At 34.0% G+C, this 14282-nt stretch overlaps 1 protein-coding gene across 2 annotated transcripts in view; it reads left to right on the top strand.

Moving 5' to 3' along the window:
• Positions 1-14282, top strand: part of LOC113257856 (histone H4) — a 60337-nt gene that overhangs the window by 31078 nt on the left and 14977 nt on the right. For both annotated transcript variants that reach the window (XM_026502370.4, XM_026502369.4), the window contains one exon: positions 2284-2368. The gene's annotated coding sequence lies outside the window, so the exon portion shown is untranslated. The remainder of the gene's footprint in view (positions 1-2283; positions 2369-14282) is intronic.

Raw genomic sequence — 14282 nt, 5'->3', positions numbered from 1 at the left:
ACATAATTGATAAATTAATTATCAAAAGAACTATAAATCATATTGTTACAAAATTTAGAGGGACTGATAATGATGTTTTACTGTGCATATATGTTTACAGTTGATGATGTAAATTCAACAATTTCATTACCCCTTGATGAATTCACCCCTTTATCATTATACAGTGACCCTCTTTATCTCTTGTTAGAGTGTTTGACCTCAAGTTTATCTTGTCTGATAGAAGTATAACTGCCTCGCTCTCTTTTGGTTTCTATTTATATGGAATATCTTTTTCCATCCCTTCACTTTGAGTCTGTGTGTTTTGAAAGCTGAAGTGAGCCTCTTATAGGCAGAATATAGTTGGTCTTTTGTTGTTGTTGTAATTTTTTTTAGCCATGCTGTGCCTTTGATTGAAGAAACCAACCCATCTACATTTAAAGTAATTATTGATAAGTAAGGACTTACTAACATGATCTTATTAGTTGTTTTCTGGCTGTTTTCCAGTTCCCTTGTTTCTTTTTTCCTCTCTTCCTACCATTCTTTGTGAATTGCTGATTTTCTGTAGTGGTATGCTTTGATTACCTTCTCTTTATCTTTTGTGTATCCACTGTAGGTTTTTGCTTTGTGGTTATCATGAGTCTTACATAGTATTTTAACATCATAGCATAACATATGTATAAGAGCCTGTTTTAAGCTAATAATAACTTTGATTACTTACAAAAATTCTACCCTTTTACTCCCCCTTCATATTTTATGTTTTTGTTGTCACAATTTACATCTTTTTATATTGTGTATCCATTAACAAATTATTATAGCTTTATTTATTTTTGGTACTTCTGTTTTTTACCTTTATACTAGAGTTAAGTGAGTAACACACCATCATAGTCAGTATTAGAGTACTCTAAATTTGATGTTATACTTACCTTTACCAATCTGTTTCATATTTCAGCTTTAAGGACTCCTTTTTTGGCATTTCTTAAAGGCTGGTCTAAGGGTCATAAACTCTCCCTTTTTTTTTTTCTCAGAAATCTTTATCTCTCCTTCATTTTTGAAGGACTACTTTGCTATATAAGCTATTCTTTTTTGGCATTTTTTTTCTTTCAGCACTTTGAATATATCATCCCACTCTTTCCTGGCCTGAAAGGTTTCTGTTGAGAAATCCACTGAAAGCCTATGGGCCTTCCCTTGTATGTGAGGATTTTTTTTTTTTCTCTTGCTGCTTTTAAATTTTTCTCTTTGTCTAACGTTTAAATACTGGGAAAAAAAATTAAAACAAAATACAAGTTACTTATCAACTCACCAATTGTGATGATTGGTGTCTGAAATTACTAGCCTGTGCAATTAGCCAAGTGAATTAAATTAGAGACATAAAATTTTCAAGCAAGAGGGAAAAGTATTTTTTCAGAGTATGTCATTATAAATCTACAAAACCAAAAGAATCAAATTAAAAACCACTAGAAACAATAAGATAATTCAATATTGTGACTTGTTAAAAATTAAAATACAAGAAGTAATATATTTCTGTATATAAACAATAATCAGTTGGAACATATAACAGAAGTATAATAAAAGAAAAAAATCCCATTTTCAACAGCAACAAAAAGGTTTCAATACTAGGGAGAAAATTAATACAAAATATACTGAACATGTATTTTTTTTAAATTAAACTTATGGAGGGACATTAACTAAAAATGCTACCAATTTAGGACTTCTCAAATACTTGAATGACTTGAATACTTTAAATGACATACCTTGCTCTTGTTCAAAAATATCTATACTATACTATAGATACATAAACATATAAATTATTATAGGTTATTCTATACACTTAATATAATCCCCCCAAATTCCAAAAGGATGTTTATTGGGGGGTATGGAATCAACTATATGTTGATTATTAAGTGTATTATATAAAAATTCATGCTACAAAATAACATCTGACAATTTTGTAGAAATAATTTACATATGCATGGAAAGATGTTGCAGAATAATAGGTATCACTGATATTTTTTTCTTAGTAAAATAACTTACAAAAGAAATGAAGACAATGGCCATCATTTATAAAATGTAGCTGGAGGAAAGTGAAGATATTGATGCCAGAACTGGTAATGACTATAAGATTGCCACAAGCATAATAATTTTTATGAATTGAGTCATTACTTTCCAACTACCAGGTAAAGAAAGAACAGAACATCTGATTTCAAGACATTTCTTTGAACCTTCATTGATTTCTAATTTAATTTATGTGATTTCTTTGATCCCACTAACGAAATCAAGCCTCGAATTAAATTGTTTTCTTTTCAGATTTGGCATCGTTCACTCTGTAGGAAATTAGAATCTTTTCGATGTGGGAGAAGGAGAAGAAGACATGTGATTGTCAGCATTCCAGGTGAGAAACATATCCTCACTCTGTGTGAAATGCAAGTCTTTGGTCCATGCACAGTTTTGTCTATATCAAAAATCATATGGACCCGTGGGTGTTACATATATTTTCCTAATAGGACGTTTTATTATTTTTATTCATTTATTTCATTACATCATGAAATACAGGAAGGAAGACAATGTTCTTCCTATTAAATAATATGGAAATTGAAATGTTTAATGATGCTGCCACCCTGACCTCATAATCTTCCTAAGAGTATTTTTTCATTTCTTTTCACTGTCCATTTCCTCTGCTATCTCATTCATTCAATATTTTCTTTCTTGTTTTGTATCTTCCACTTGTCTTTTTTTTTTTTTATTTTATTTATTTATTTGAGAGAGAGTGTGCGTGCGCCCATGCTCGCAGGCATGCATATGAGAGTGGGGCGGAGTGGGGGGAGGCTAGTTCAGAGGGAAGGGGAGAGGGACAATCTCAAGCAGACTCTGGTGCTGACTGTGGCCTGATTATAGGGCCCGATCCCGTGATTCTGGGAGTCTGAGATCTGAGATCACCACCCAAGACAAAATCAAGAGTCAGACGTTGAACTGACTGAGCCGCCCAGGCGCCCCTCTTCCAGATGTCTTTTTAGAACTGTTAAAAATTACGTCAACCTAGGACTTCTCAAAGTTGAGTAAAGGGAAACATTCCTTACAGATTCCCTGCATTAGTTTATTTTTTATGTTCCTGTTACCTAAATTAATGTCAACAATGAGATATAGTTACTTTCTATGCTTACATTTCTCATTTAAAAACTATAAAACGGGGGGCGCCTGGGTGGCTCAGTCGTTAAGCGTCTGCCTTCGGCTCAGGGCGTGATCCTGGCGTTATGGGATCGAGCCCCACATCAGGCTCCTCCGCTATGAGCCTGCTTCTTCCTCTCCCACTCCCCCTGCTTGTGTTCCCTCTCTCGCTGGCTGTCTCTCTCTCTGTCAAATAAATAAATAAAATCTTTAAAAAAAAAAAACTATAAAATGGAACATAATTGATAAATTATCAAAAGAACTATAGATCATATTGTTACAAAATTTGGAGGGATTGATAATGATGTTTCACTGAAACTAAATCACAAAGAGCAAAAAGATATGTTACGTATTGTCCACTTGACTATTTGGCTTTATTTAAAACATTTTTTCAGTTATTATCATCAATCTTTTTTATTTTCCTCCTTTAACTAGGAAACTTTTTTTTTAAAGACTGATCCCTTATTTTGGCAGGTCAACTCATTTACTAGTACACTTCAAAATGATGTTAGATACCTCTGAAGAAAAATAATGTATTGTTTACATATTATCCTATTATGGCTAAGTAACTTGAATCTTGGTACATGCAAAGATACATCCATCTAATACATCTGCTTGCTCTATAAATATGCTGTCAATTTGGGATATGGTATTGCTCCTTCTGGGAAGAAAAGTTTCTTGGCATAGTTAGAAAAGGAATTAAGGGTCGAAAGGGGAAATAAGGTAAACAGAAAAGTACCTAAATGTAAATATAGAAAGATCAGAAAAAATTTAACCGTCAGTCATTGCTACTTTGAGAAGAGCAGTGGTATTAAGGAAGGGGTAAAAGTTATTTTTACTTTCTCATCCATAGACGCTGCACTAAACAGCCTTGAATTCATATATTGACTTTTAACTTAGAATCAAGAAAGAACTTAAAATTAACTCATTTTTGTCATTCTGCATTGAAGACCACACTTCATTTTGCTAACAAGATCTAAAACTCTCATTTAGTGATTGACTTTATCTTATCCCTAGAGGGGATTTCTTATCCCTAGAGGTCAAAACCATTTTAGGATTAAAAATACTCTGTGAATATATCTTAATAACATAATACATTTTTTCCTTGACTAAGTTAAATAACCTTTAAGTCATTTCTGTAGTAGTATTTGTGGTTAATGATCAGAAAAATAAATATGTAAGGAAAGCAATAGAAATTAAGATCACATAAAACATTACCTTTCTCTCTATGCTTATACTATAAGTAGGACAGAATCAGAAGCAATGTAGAAAACCATCAAAATATCATTGGTCCCAAGCCATATTCTGACAACAGAATTAATTTAAAACTTGGAACCTAAATATGAATCATTACAGGAATCAATTCTCTTTTGCATGAAGCCATTTGTAGAGAATCCGGAGATGATTGGTGGTTTGAATTTATAATAGTAACAATGGTACATTTTAGCTAGACCAATAGATATGAGAAATAGTTTATGTATCAATTTTTCAAAAAATGGACATTTCTCCACCCATTACTCCCCATTAAAAAAAGTCACTTACCAATTCTGCCAACAGTACATTGTGCTTTCCTTTTGGCACCTAGCTCACTTTGGCTATCACTTAGGCATTTAAATTTCAATACTATCTTGGGGGAGAACATCTACCCAACAATCTCAGTGATCCTTTGATATCTCCTGACAAGCTGGATCATTCATGAGTGAATTTGATAAAATCCCTTGTATTCAAACTGCAAAAGAGACTGAATCCTGGTGGATCATGGATCTGGGTTCCCCATGGACTGTGGACATTCTGTCAGTCACCCACTGAGGAGACTTTGTCATGAACAGACAAATGAAGCTATGATTCTGACTGGGTACACACCTGCTCAGAGTGGCCAAACAAATATATCTCAACTATAGTAAACTTTGTTAATTATGAATCCATCATTTTTGACATAAACTAAGCTGGGTTTGTTCTGGGTTTATTCTTGCCTTGACTGAGTCGTTTTGATAGTTAATAAGTAATTTTGGATATAAATTATTTAACTAACTTTCCACAAAATATTTTTCTATGAAATCAATGCTTTCATTACTTACCTTAATTTGATTCTGGAAAAACTTACAGGAACTTAGATACCTAAGTAAGAAGCTGTCTTGTCTTTCCTTTCATCTTCTAGTCGTTACATTGTTGTTACACTGTTAATACAAAATTCATTTTTTTGTTTCATATGTAAATTAGACTAAATAATACAATTTCTTGACAAAATAAGAGACTTACTTGCATTATTCACAGTTCAAGCATTCCTTCCTTATTGTAGAGAAGGTATATAGATAAATATCTATTGCACAGTTTCCTTATTATTCTGTTTCTTTTCTTTAACCCTCATACACACAGAAGAGCTTTAAACTGGGCCAATAACGCCACTTAAGGCTAACTATCTTCCTTTGTCCCTGTCACAAAATTAGACAACAGCTCTTGCCATATCAGGTCATTAACTGTTTATTGCTCAGTTAATCGAATGCCATATAAAAATTTTCTGGCCTAGGGGGAAAAAGTTATCTGGCCTTCCCACCTAGGCAAGCTAAGAGCCAAGAATCTGAGAACCAACCTAGTCATGGCATAAAGGAAGAGAAGAAAATTAAAGACAAAATTCAATGGTGGACTTTAATTTCCAGGAAAATAGGATAGAATGTACTTGTCCTTATTCCTCCTGCTAAGTACATCAAAGCCTTGGACATTATAAAACAAAAGAAGGGTGAAAGGTGAAGAGAAAAAGACAGATTAACAAGGGAACTCAGAATCTAATGAACAACCAGGTGGTAAGTGCCCTGGTCTTTTGGTTTTTGGTTTATTTTTGGCTCATATATCCCAGACATGGAACTGAAGAAGCTGACAACCTGGAAACCCTAACAGTGCAGACAAAACAAGTGCCAACAAAAGTCTTCTCTCTCTAGCCAGAGGACCAGGAAAGGGCAGCTTAGCAAGACAGAACATCTTTAGACAGTAACAGCTCTACTCCAGCCAAATACCACAGAAAAAAACTATAACCTCACCCCCACTCTTACCACAAGAAAACTGAGTGAGGTACCCAGGTTTCCACTCTTGTCAGGCTGTCAGGAGGCATGAGTGAACATCTAAGCTTCTTCCACCACTAAGTAGTAATAAGGTTGTATCTCTCCCTATCTCTGCCAGAGTGATGTTCAAAGAAGCCAGATAAAACAGAAGGTTAAATAAAATCCAGAGTCTCATAGTATAATACCCAAATGTTCAAATTTCAAGAGAAAATCACATTATACCAAGAACCAGAATGATCTCAAAGTGAATGAAAAAGATAATCAATAGATGCCAACATTGAAATGATAGAGATGTTAAAATCATCTGTCCAGTATTTTAAAGCAGCCATCATAATACTTCATGTAAAATTGTGAACACACTTGAAACAAATAAAAAAATAAAACTTCATCAAAGAAATAGAAGGTATAAAAAAGAACTGCACAGATGATTTTTTGACAGTGGAACTATTCTGTATGATACTATATTGGTCGATACTTGCCACTATATATTTGTGCAAACTTATAGAATGTACGACATCAAGAGTGAACCCTAACTGAAACAATGGATTTTGAGTAATAATAATGTGTAAGAGGTTCATCACTTGTAGCAAATGCACAGCTCTGGTGTGATGTTGATAATGGAGAAGGCTATGCATCTGGTGGGGTGGGGTGCTATGGACATATGGGAACTCTTTGTATTTTCTGCTCAATTTTTCTGTGAACCTAAAATTGCTCTTAAAAAATAAGATTTTTTAAAAGAACCAAATGTAAAATTTAGAACTAAAAATAGATTAACTTAAATAAAAATTCAGTGGATAAGCACAAAAGCAAAATGTAGAGGATGAGGAAAGGATCAGTGATCTTGGAGACAGAACAACAGAAATGCCCAGTCTGAATAACAGAAAGACAATAGACAAGAAAAACAAGCAGAGCCTCAGGAACTTATGGGAATATAGCAAAACACCCAACATTCTTGTCATTAGAATCCCAAAAGGAAAAGAAAAGGGAGGGCTGAAAAAGTATTCAAAGAAATAATGTCTGAAACTTCTCAAATTTGGCAAAAAACATAAACCTAAATTTAATAAACTGAGTGAACTTCAAAGAGGATAAACCAAAAACAATTTCTACCAAGGCACATTAAAGTAAAACTCCTGAACACTCAAGACAAAACTTCTTTAAAGCAATGAGGGAGATATGACATGTTATATTTAGGAGAAAATTCCAAAGACACACATTTTGCATCAGAAACTATGAAAGCCAGAAGAAGTTGGCACAATTTTCAAGTGCTGAAAGAAAAGAACTGACAAACCAGAATTCTAGATACAGCAAAAATACGCTTAAGGATGAATGGGAACTCAAGATATTCTCAAGTTAAGGAACACTAGTATAATTTGTCACCAGCAGACCCACTCTAAAATAATGACTCAAGTTCTCTAAACTTAAAACAATTGAAGGAATTATAAAATATCACATGGGAAGAAAGAACATGGTAAGCAAAATATGAATAATTACAATAGCGTTTTTCTCTTGGGTTTCCTAAAATATGTTTGATGGTTGAAACAAAAATTATAACACTATGTAATGTGGTTCCAAATATATATGTAGAGTAAATATTTAAGACAATTATATTATGAATGGGGGAGGATAAAAGAATGTAAATGAGTGTGTTTGTTACTCACTTGATCTGATCAAACATTGACATTAGTAGACTATGGTAAGTTATGCGTATGTAATACCTAGAGCAACCTTAAAAAAAGTTATACATGAGATACTCTTGAAAACACTATAGATAAGCCAAAATAGAATTCTACAGACCTTCAAGAAATGCACAGAAAGACAAGAAAAATAAAACACAAAAAATAAAAACAGAGAGAACATATAGAAAACAAATACAAAAAATGACAGAGTTAGCTCTAACATATCAGTAATTACATCAAATGTAAATGGTCCAAATAAACAAATTAAAAATAAGCTTGGCAGAATAGACTTGAAAATAAGACTATGTGAAATAAGTCAAGCAGAAAAAGACAATTATCATATGGTTTCACTTATATGAGGAACATAAGGAATAGCATGGAGGACATTAGGAGAAGGAAGGGGAAAATGAAGAGGGGGAGATGAACCATGAGAGACTATGGACTCCGGGAAACAAACTGAGGGTTTCAGAGGGAAAGGGGCAGGAGGATGGGTCAGCCCACTGATGGATATTAAGGAGGGCACATAGCGCAAGGAGCACTGGGTGTTATACGCAAACAGTGAATCATGGAACACTACATCAAAAACTAATGAAGTGCTCTATGATGACTAACATAACATAATAAAAAAATAGGACTATGATATTTAAAGAAACCTATTTCAAATATAAAGGTAAAGGCAGGTTGAAAGTAAAAGGATGCAAACATTTCTATCACACAAATATTAATTAAAAGAAAGCATAAAAGATTATATTACTATCAGATAAAGTGAACTTCAAAGCCAAAAAAAAAAGAAAAAAGAAACCGCACCAGAGCCAGAGGAACATAATATAATGATAAAAGTGCTAATCCACTAAGAAGACATCTTAATCCTAAATGTGTGTGCACCACATAACTGAAAAATGTGTGCAGCAAAAACAAATGGAAAAGAAAGGAAAAACAGACAAATCTCCAATCATAACTAGAAACTTCAACGTCCCTCCTTCAATAATTGATAGAACAACTAGAAAGAGAATTAGCAAAGATATGAAAGTCAATAGCGCCATCAAACAACAAGATCTTATCAACATTTATAGAACACTCCACCCAACAACAACAGAAAAACCACATTATTTTCAAGTGCTCATGGAGTATGTATCAAGATAAGTCATATCCTGGGCCATCAAACAAACTTCAAAATATGTTTTAAAATTTAAATCATACAGAGTATGTTTTCTGACCATTAGGAATCAAACTAAAAATCAACAGCAGAAAGAAAACAAGAAAATCTCCAAACACTCGAAAACTAAACAATACACTTCTACATGGTTCTCTTTCAAATTGGAAACCTCAAGAAAATTTAAAAATGCATTGAATTGAAAGAAAATGGAAATACATCAATTTATGGGATATAGCTAAAGCATTGCTAAAAGGGAAACTTATAACATTAAATGAATACTTTAGAAAAAATAAAACCAACAAGCTTTCACATAGAAAAAGAAGAGCAAAGTAAATTCAAAGCAGGTGGATGGAAAAAAACAATTAAGAATAAGAGCAAGAAATGAATGAAATTAAAAACAGAATAGTATAGAAATCAAGGTAACGATTACTGAAAAGATCAATAAAATTGACAAAATTCTAGCAACACTTATAAAGAAAATAGGGGAAAAGAGAAATTACTAGTATCAAGAATGAAACAGGGAATAGCACTCCAGATTCTGCACACACACTACAAGAATAATAAATTTTATTTTTCTAGTGAAAGAGGGGTTTCAGGGGCACCTGGGTGGCTCAGTTGTTAAGCCACTACCTTTGGCTCAGGTCATGATCCCGGGGTCCTGAGATCAAGCCCCGTGTCAGGCTCAGCAGGGAGCCTGCTCCTTTCTCTCCCTCTGCCTGCTGCTTCCCCTACTTGTGCTCTCTTTCTGTCAAATAATCAAATAAAATCTTTTTTAAAAAAATAAAATAAAAAATAAAAGAGGGGTTTGAAAACATGATAAAGATAAAATAAACTACCAAAACTTATTTAGTAAGTTAGGGTAAAAAAGCTAAACCTTAGAGAAATTAAAATTACAGCTCCTAAATATAAACTGTTAATGTACAGGTTAAGCGTGTCTTTGGCATAGCTGAAAAAAGATTTGGAGAGCTAGAAGATGAATTTGAAGAAATTACCCACAGATACGGAAAAATAAAACAATATGAAAGTGGTATTGAGAGCTATAGAAACAAAATAAGAAGGTATACCTCCAATAGATCTTTAAAAGGAAAGAATAGAGAAAATGAGAATATTTGAAGAGCTACTAGTTAGCACTATCCAGGAATGATCAAAGAAACCAATGCTTATAATCAGGATTATCGGTGAATCCCAAATAGAAAAATAAAAAGAAATTACCTAGAACTTTGTGGTAGAACTGTAGAACCCAAAAGACAAAAAGATGATTTTTTAAAACCTTTAGAAAGAAAATTAAAAAGAATCATGATTGGGATGCTTGGGTGGCTCAGCTGGTTGGGCATCCGACTCTTGGTTTCGGCTCAGGTCAGGATCTCAGGGTGGTGGGATCTGGGATTGAGCCCCAGAAGGGGCTCGGCATAGAGTCTGCTAGAGATTCTTTCCTTCTCCCTCTCCCCCTTCCACTGCTTCTCCCTCTGCTTGTGCTCACTTCTCTCTCTGTGTCAAGTAAATAAATAAAATCTTTAAAAAAAAAAAGAATCATGACTAAACAGATGACTTCTTGACAAGGTCAATGGAAGTCAGACAGGAGACTATGTCTTCAGAGTCCTGTCACCCTAAAATTGTATAGTTAGTGAAAATTTTTAAAATTCTAAAAAGATTCTTAACATAACTTTTTTTTGAAAGATTTTATTCATTTATTTGAGAGAGAGCAAGAGAGAGAGCATGAGCAGGGGGAGGGGCAGAGGCAGAGGGAGAAGCAGACTCCCTGCTGAGCAGGGAGCCCGATGTGGGGCTCAATCTCAGGACCCTCGGATCATGACCTGAGCTGAAGGTAGATGCTTAAACCAACTGAGCCACCCAGGCACCCCTTAACATGACTTTTAATAAGAGCAATATGATTAGAACTCTACTGAAATACAATTTCTCACCTATTAAATAACCCAAAGTCTAAAAGTTGAACAACAGATTCTGTATGAGGGGCTGTGAAGAACCAGGTACTCTCACATATTCTAGGTGGGATTGCCTCACATGACGTAAGGCCAAAGTATGTAATCTAGCGATGTCCACTAAAACTATAGCTTGCATTTACTCTTGGACCCAAATATCTCCCTTCTGGGAATCTATTTCTCATAAGCACTTACACAACAGTACAATAACACGTGCACCAGGTTATTCTTTTTAGCAGTATTTCTAACAGCCAAAGACAGGGGAAAATCCATGTTCATAACATCAGAGACTGCCTCTTACAATATAAACACAAAATCTACAGGATGAAATACTGTGCAGCTATTTTAAAAATAAGAATGAACAAAATCTCTATGCACAGATGTGGAAATACTTCTAGGATTTTTACCATTAAGTGATGTTAGTAGATAAGTAAGTAGGTTAAATAGAACATATATGTATATATTCATCTATGTATTTAAAAACCTGGAATAATTAAAGTAAAACTAATAAAAATTGTTACCTATATAAAGTGGATGGAGCAGAATAGAGGGGACAATGATTAGAATGAAGTTATATAGATCGTTTTTATATTTCATTGCTTGTTTCGTATTGATTTGTAGATGTTTGGGGTTTTTTTAAGATTTTATTAATTTACTTGAGAGAGAGTGAGAGAGAGAGCACAAGCAGGCAGAGCAGCAGAGGGGGAGGGAGAAGCAGGCTCCCCTCTGAGCAGGGAGCTCGACGTGGAGCTCAGTTCCAGAACCCTGAGATCATGACCTGAGCTGAAGGCAGCTGCTTAACCGACTAAGCCACCCAGGCGCCCCTATTTGTAGATGTTTTAAGGTAATCTGCACATATTAATCTTTAGTACAGTTATTTCTCTGAGTTGTATTTTCACTCTCTTTAGAGTGCACTTGATGAGTAGAAGTTCTTAATTCTAATGAGGAGGAAAAAACTAGCTTTCCTTGTGATTTTTATATTTTTATGTTTGTTTTACAGAACATACCCTACATAAACACTTAAAAACAGATCATTCCCGTCTTATACAAACTCCTTCAAGGAATAAAAAGAGAAATAATATATTTCAACTCATGAGATTTGTACAACCTTGACACCCCAAACCAGACAAAAATAGTCCTTTCTCATACTATGAAGGTAAATTACAGACCAATGTCACTCAAGACATAGCTGCAAAAATCCAAGTAAAATATTAGCAAACCAAATCTCGCAATGTATAAATAAGAAAATAAATATATTATGACCAAGTGGGATATATTCCAGGAATGCAAATAGTGCAGGAATAGTTCAACATGAGAAAATATGCTGATATAATTTTCTCATTAAAAAATAAAAGTAGATGGGGCGCCTGGGTAGCGCAGGTGTTGAGCGTCTGCCTTCGGCTCAGGGCGTGATCCTGGCGTTCCGGGATCAAGTCCCACATCAGGCTCCTCGACTAGGAGCCTGCTTCTTCCTCTCCCACTCCCCTGCTGTGTTCCCTCTCTTGCTGGCTGTCTCTCTGTCACATAAATAAATAAAATCTTTAAAAAAAAAATAAAAGTAGAAAAAGCATTTGATCATTTCAATAGATGCAGAAACATAATACAATTAAAGCATTGCTTTATGATTAAAAACTGGGAAAACTTGAAATAGAAGAAAATATCGCTAACATGATTTAAAAATCTAAATAAAATAACATCAAAACTAAATCCTTAGCGTGAACATCACACTTAATGGTAAAATGTTAAAAAGCATTATTGTCTTTAAAATAAGAAACATAGCAAGACATATACTGTTAGGTGAAAACAGGAAATAAGAAAGGAGGGGAAATCATATTAAAACTGTCTTACCTTCACATATAGGCAAACTAAAATGCACAATCTCCCTACTCCTGTTTAAAACAACATAAAAAAAGAGAAAAGAGAAAAATATCATTTAGTAAACAATGTTTTCATATACAGAAAATTTATTTTATCTACTACATTAATATGTAATAAAAGAGTTTAGCAAGGTTGTCAGATATAAGATCAATATAAAAACCTTTAAATTTCTATCCACAAACAATTACAGATTTAAATATGATTTGCAATTTACTTATAATAACAAGTATATAGGCATTATGGATAATTCTTATAAATAATGTACAACATTCTTATGTATATAATTGTAAAACTTCATTTAGATATATCCGTAAAGATATGAATAAAAGGGGGGCACCTGGGTGGCGCAGTCGTTAAGCGTCTGCCTTCGGCTCAGGGCGTGATCCCAGCGTTCTGGGATCGAGCCCCACATCAGGCTTCTCTGCTGGGAGCCTGCTTCTTCCTCTCCCACTTCCTCTGCTTGTGTTCCCTCTCTCGCTGGCTGTCTCTCTCTGTCAAATAAATAAATAAAATCTTTAAAAAAAAAAGATATGAATAAAAGGGCAGACTAACCATGTTCTTGAATAACTCTCATTATAGTAAAGATTTCAGATATCCCCGAGTTTGATTATAGTCTTCAACCTTTACACTACCTTCTAAAGACATCATGGAAGAAATTTTTTTTTTTTACAAGTAAAGAGGTTTATATTAAGTGTCTTTCTAGCATCTTCATTTATATTTTAAAATATTTTACACTTCACCCAAGTGTAATAATGAGAAGGGGAAAATAGAAGAATGCGAGTTCTATATTTGTTTGAAGACAATATTAAAGTCTGATTGTAATTATTTAAAAATGGGAAATAATTTTCAGGAGATTATGGTCATCAGGAAATAAATGTTGAAAACTATAATAAACCACCTTTATAAGGCTTTGTACTTTTCAAATTACTGCCAAATCCACCTTTTTTAATTCCTCAAGGTCCTTTAAAAATGTATTTATTTAAGAAATTTTTATCAAAGTTTGACTACATTGTTTGGGGAGATGGAGATACAGAAATGAGTAACACAGCTTAATTCCTTGAATTAATAGAGCTTGAATTCTAATGGCAAAGCAAATTAATTCATTAATTAACAAGATAGTATTAAATGATGATAACTCTTATAAAGAAAATAAAGCAAGGTAATATAATAGAGAATGACTAGGGGAAAGAGGTGTCTTTTAAACTGAGTAATCAAAAATGCCTCTAGGAGGTGCCATTTGTGCTGAAATCTGATCACAGTAAGGACACCATCTTGTGGAGAGCCGCAGGCAGAGGGAACCGCTAAGGCAAACACCCTCAAGTGGGTGGAACGTTCTAACCAAGGCACAGAGTGATAGGAGATGAGACCTGCAATGTGGCAAGATGATATTTCTCGAAGTCTGGTGCATTTGGGTGAGGGTCCACAAGAGGCTTTA

Source organism: Ursus arctos, unplaced genomic scaffold (assembly GCF_023065955.2).
Source record: "Ursus arctos isolate Adak ecotype North America unplaced genomic scaffold, UrsArc2.0 scaffold_26, whole genome shotgun sequence".
Classification (NCBI taxonomy): Eukaryota; Metazoa; Chordata; class Mammalia; order Carnivora; family Ursidae; genus Ursus; species Ursus arctos.
Note: the sequence above shows the minus strand (reverse complement) of the source record. Positions and strands in the feature narration are given on the sequence as shown.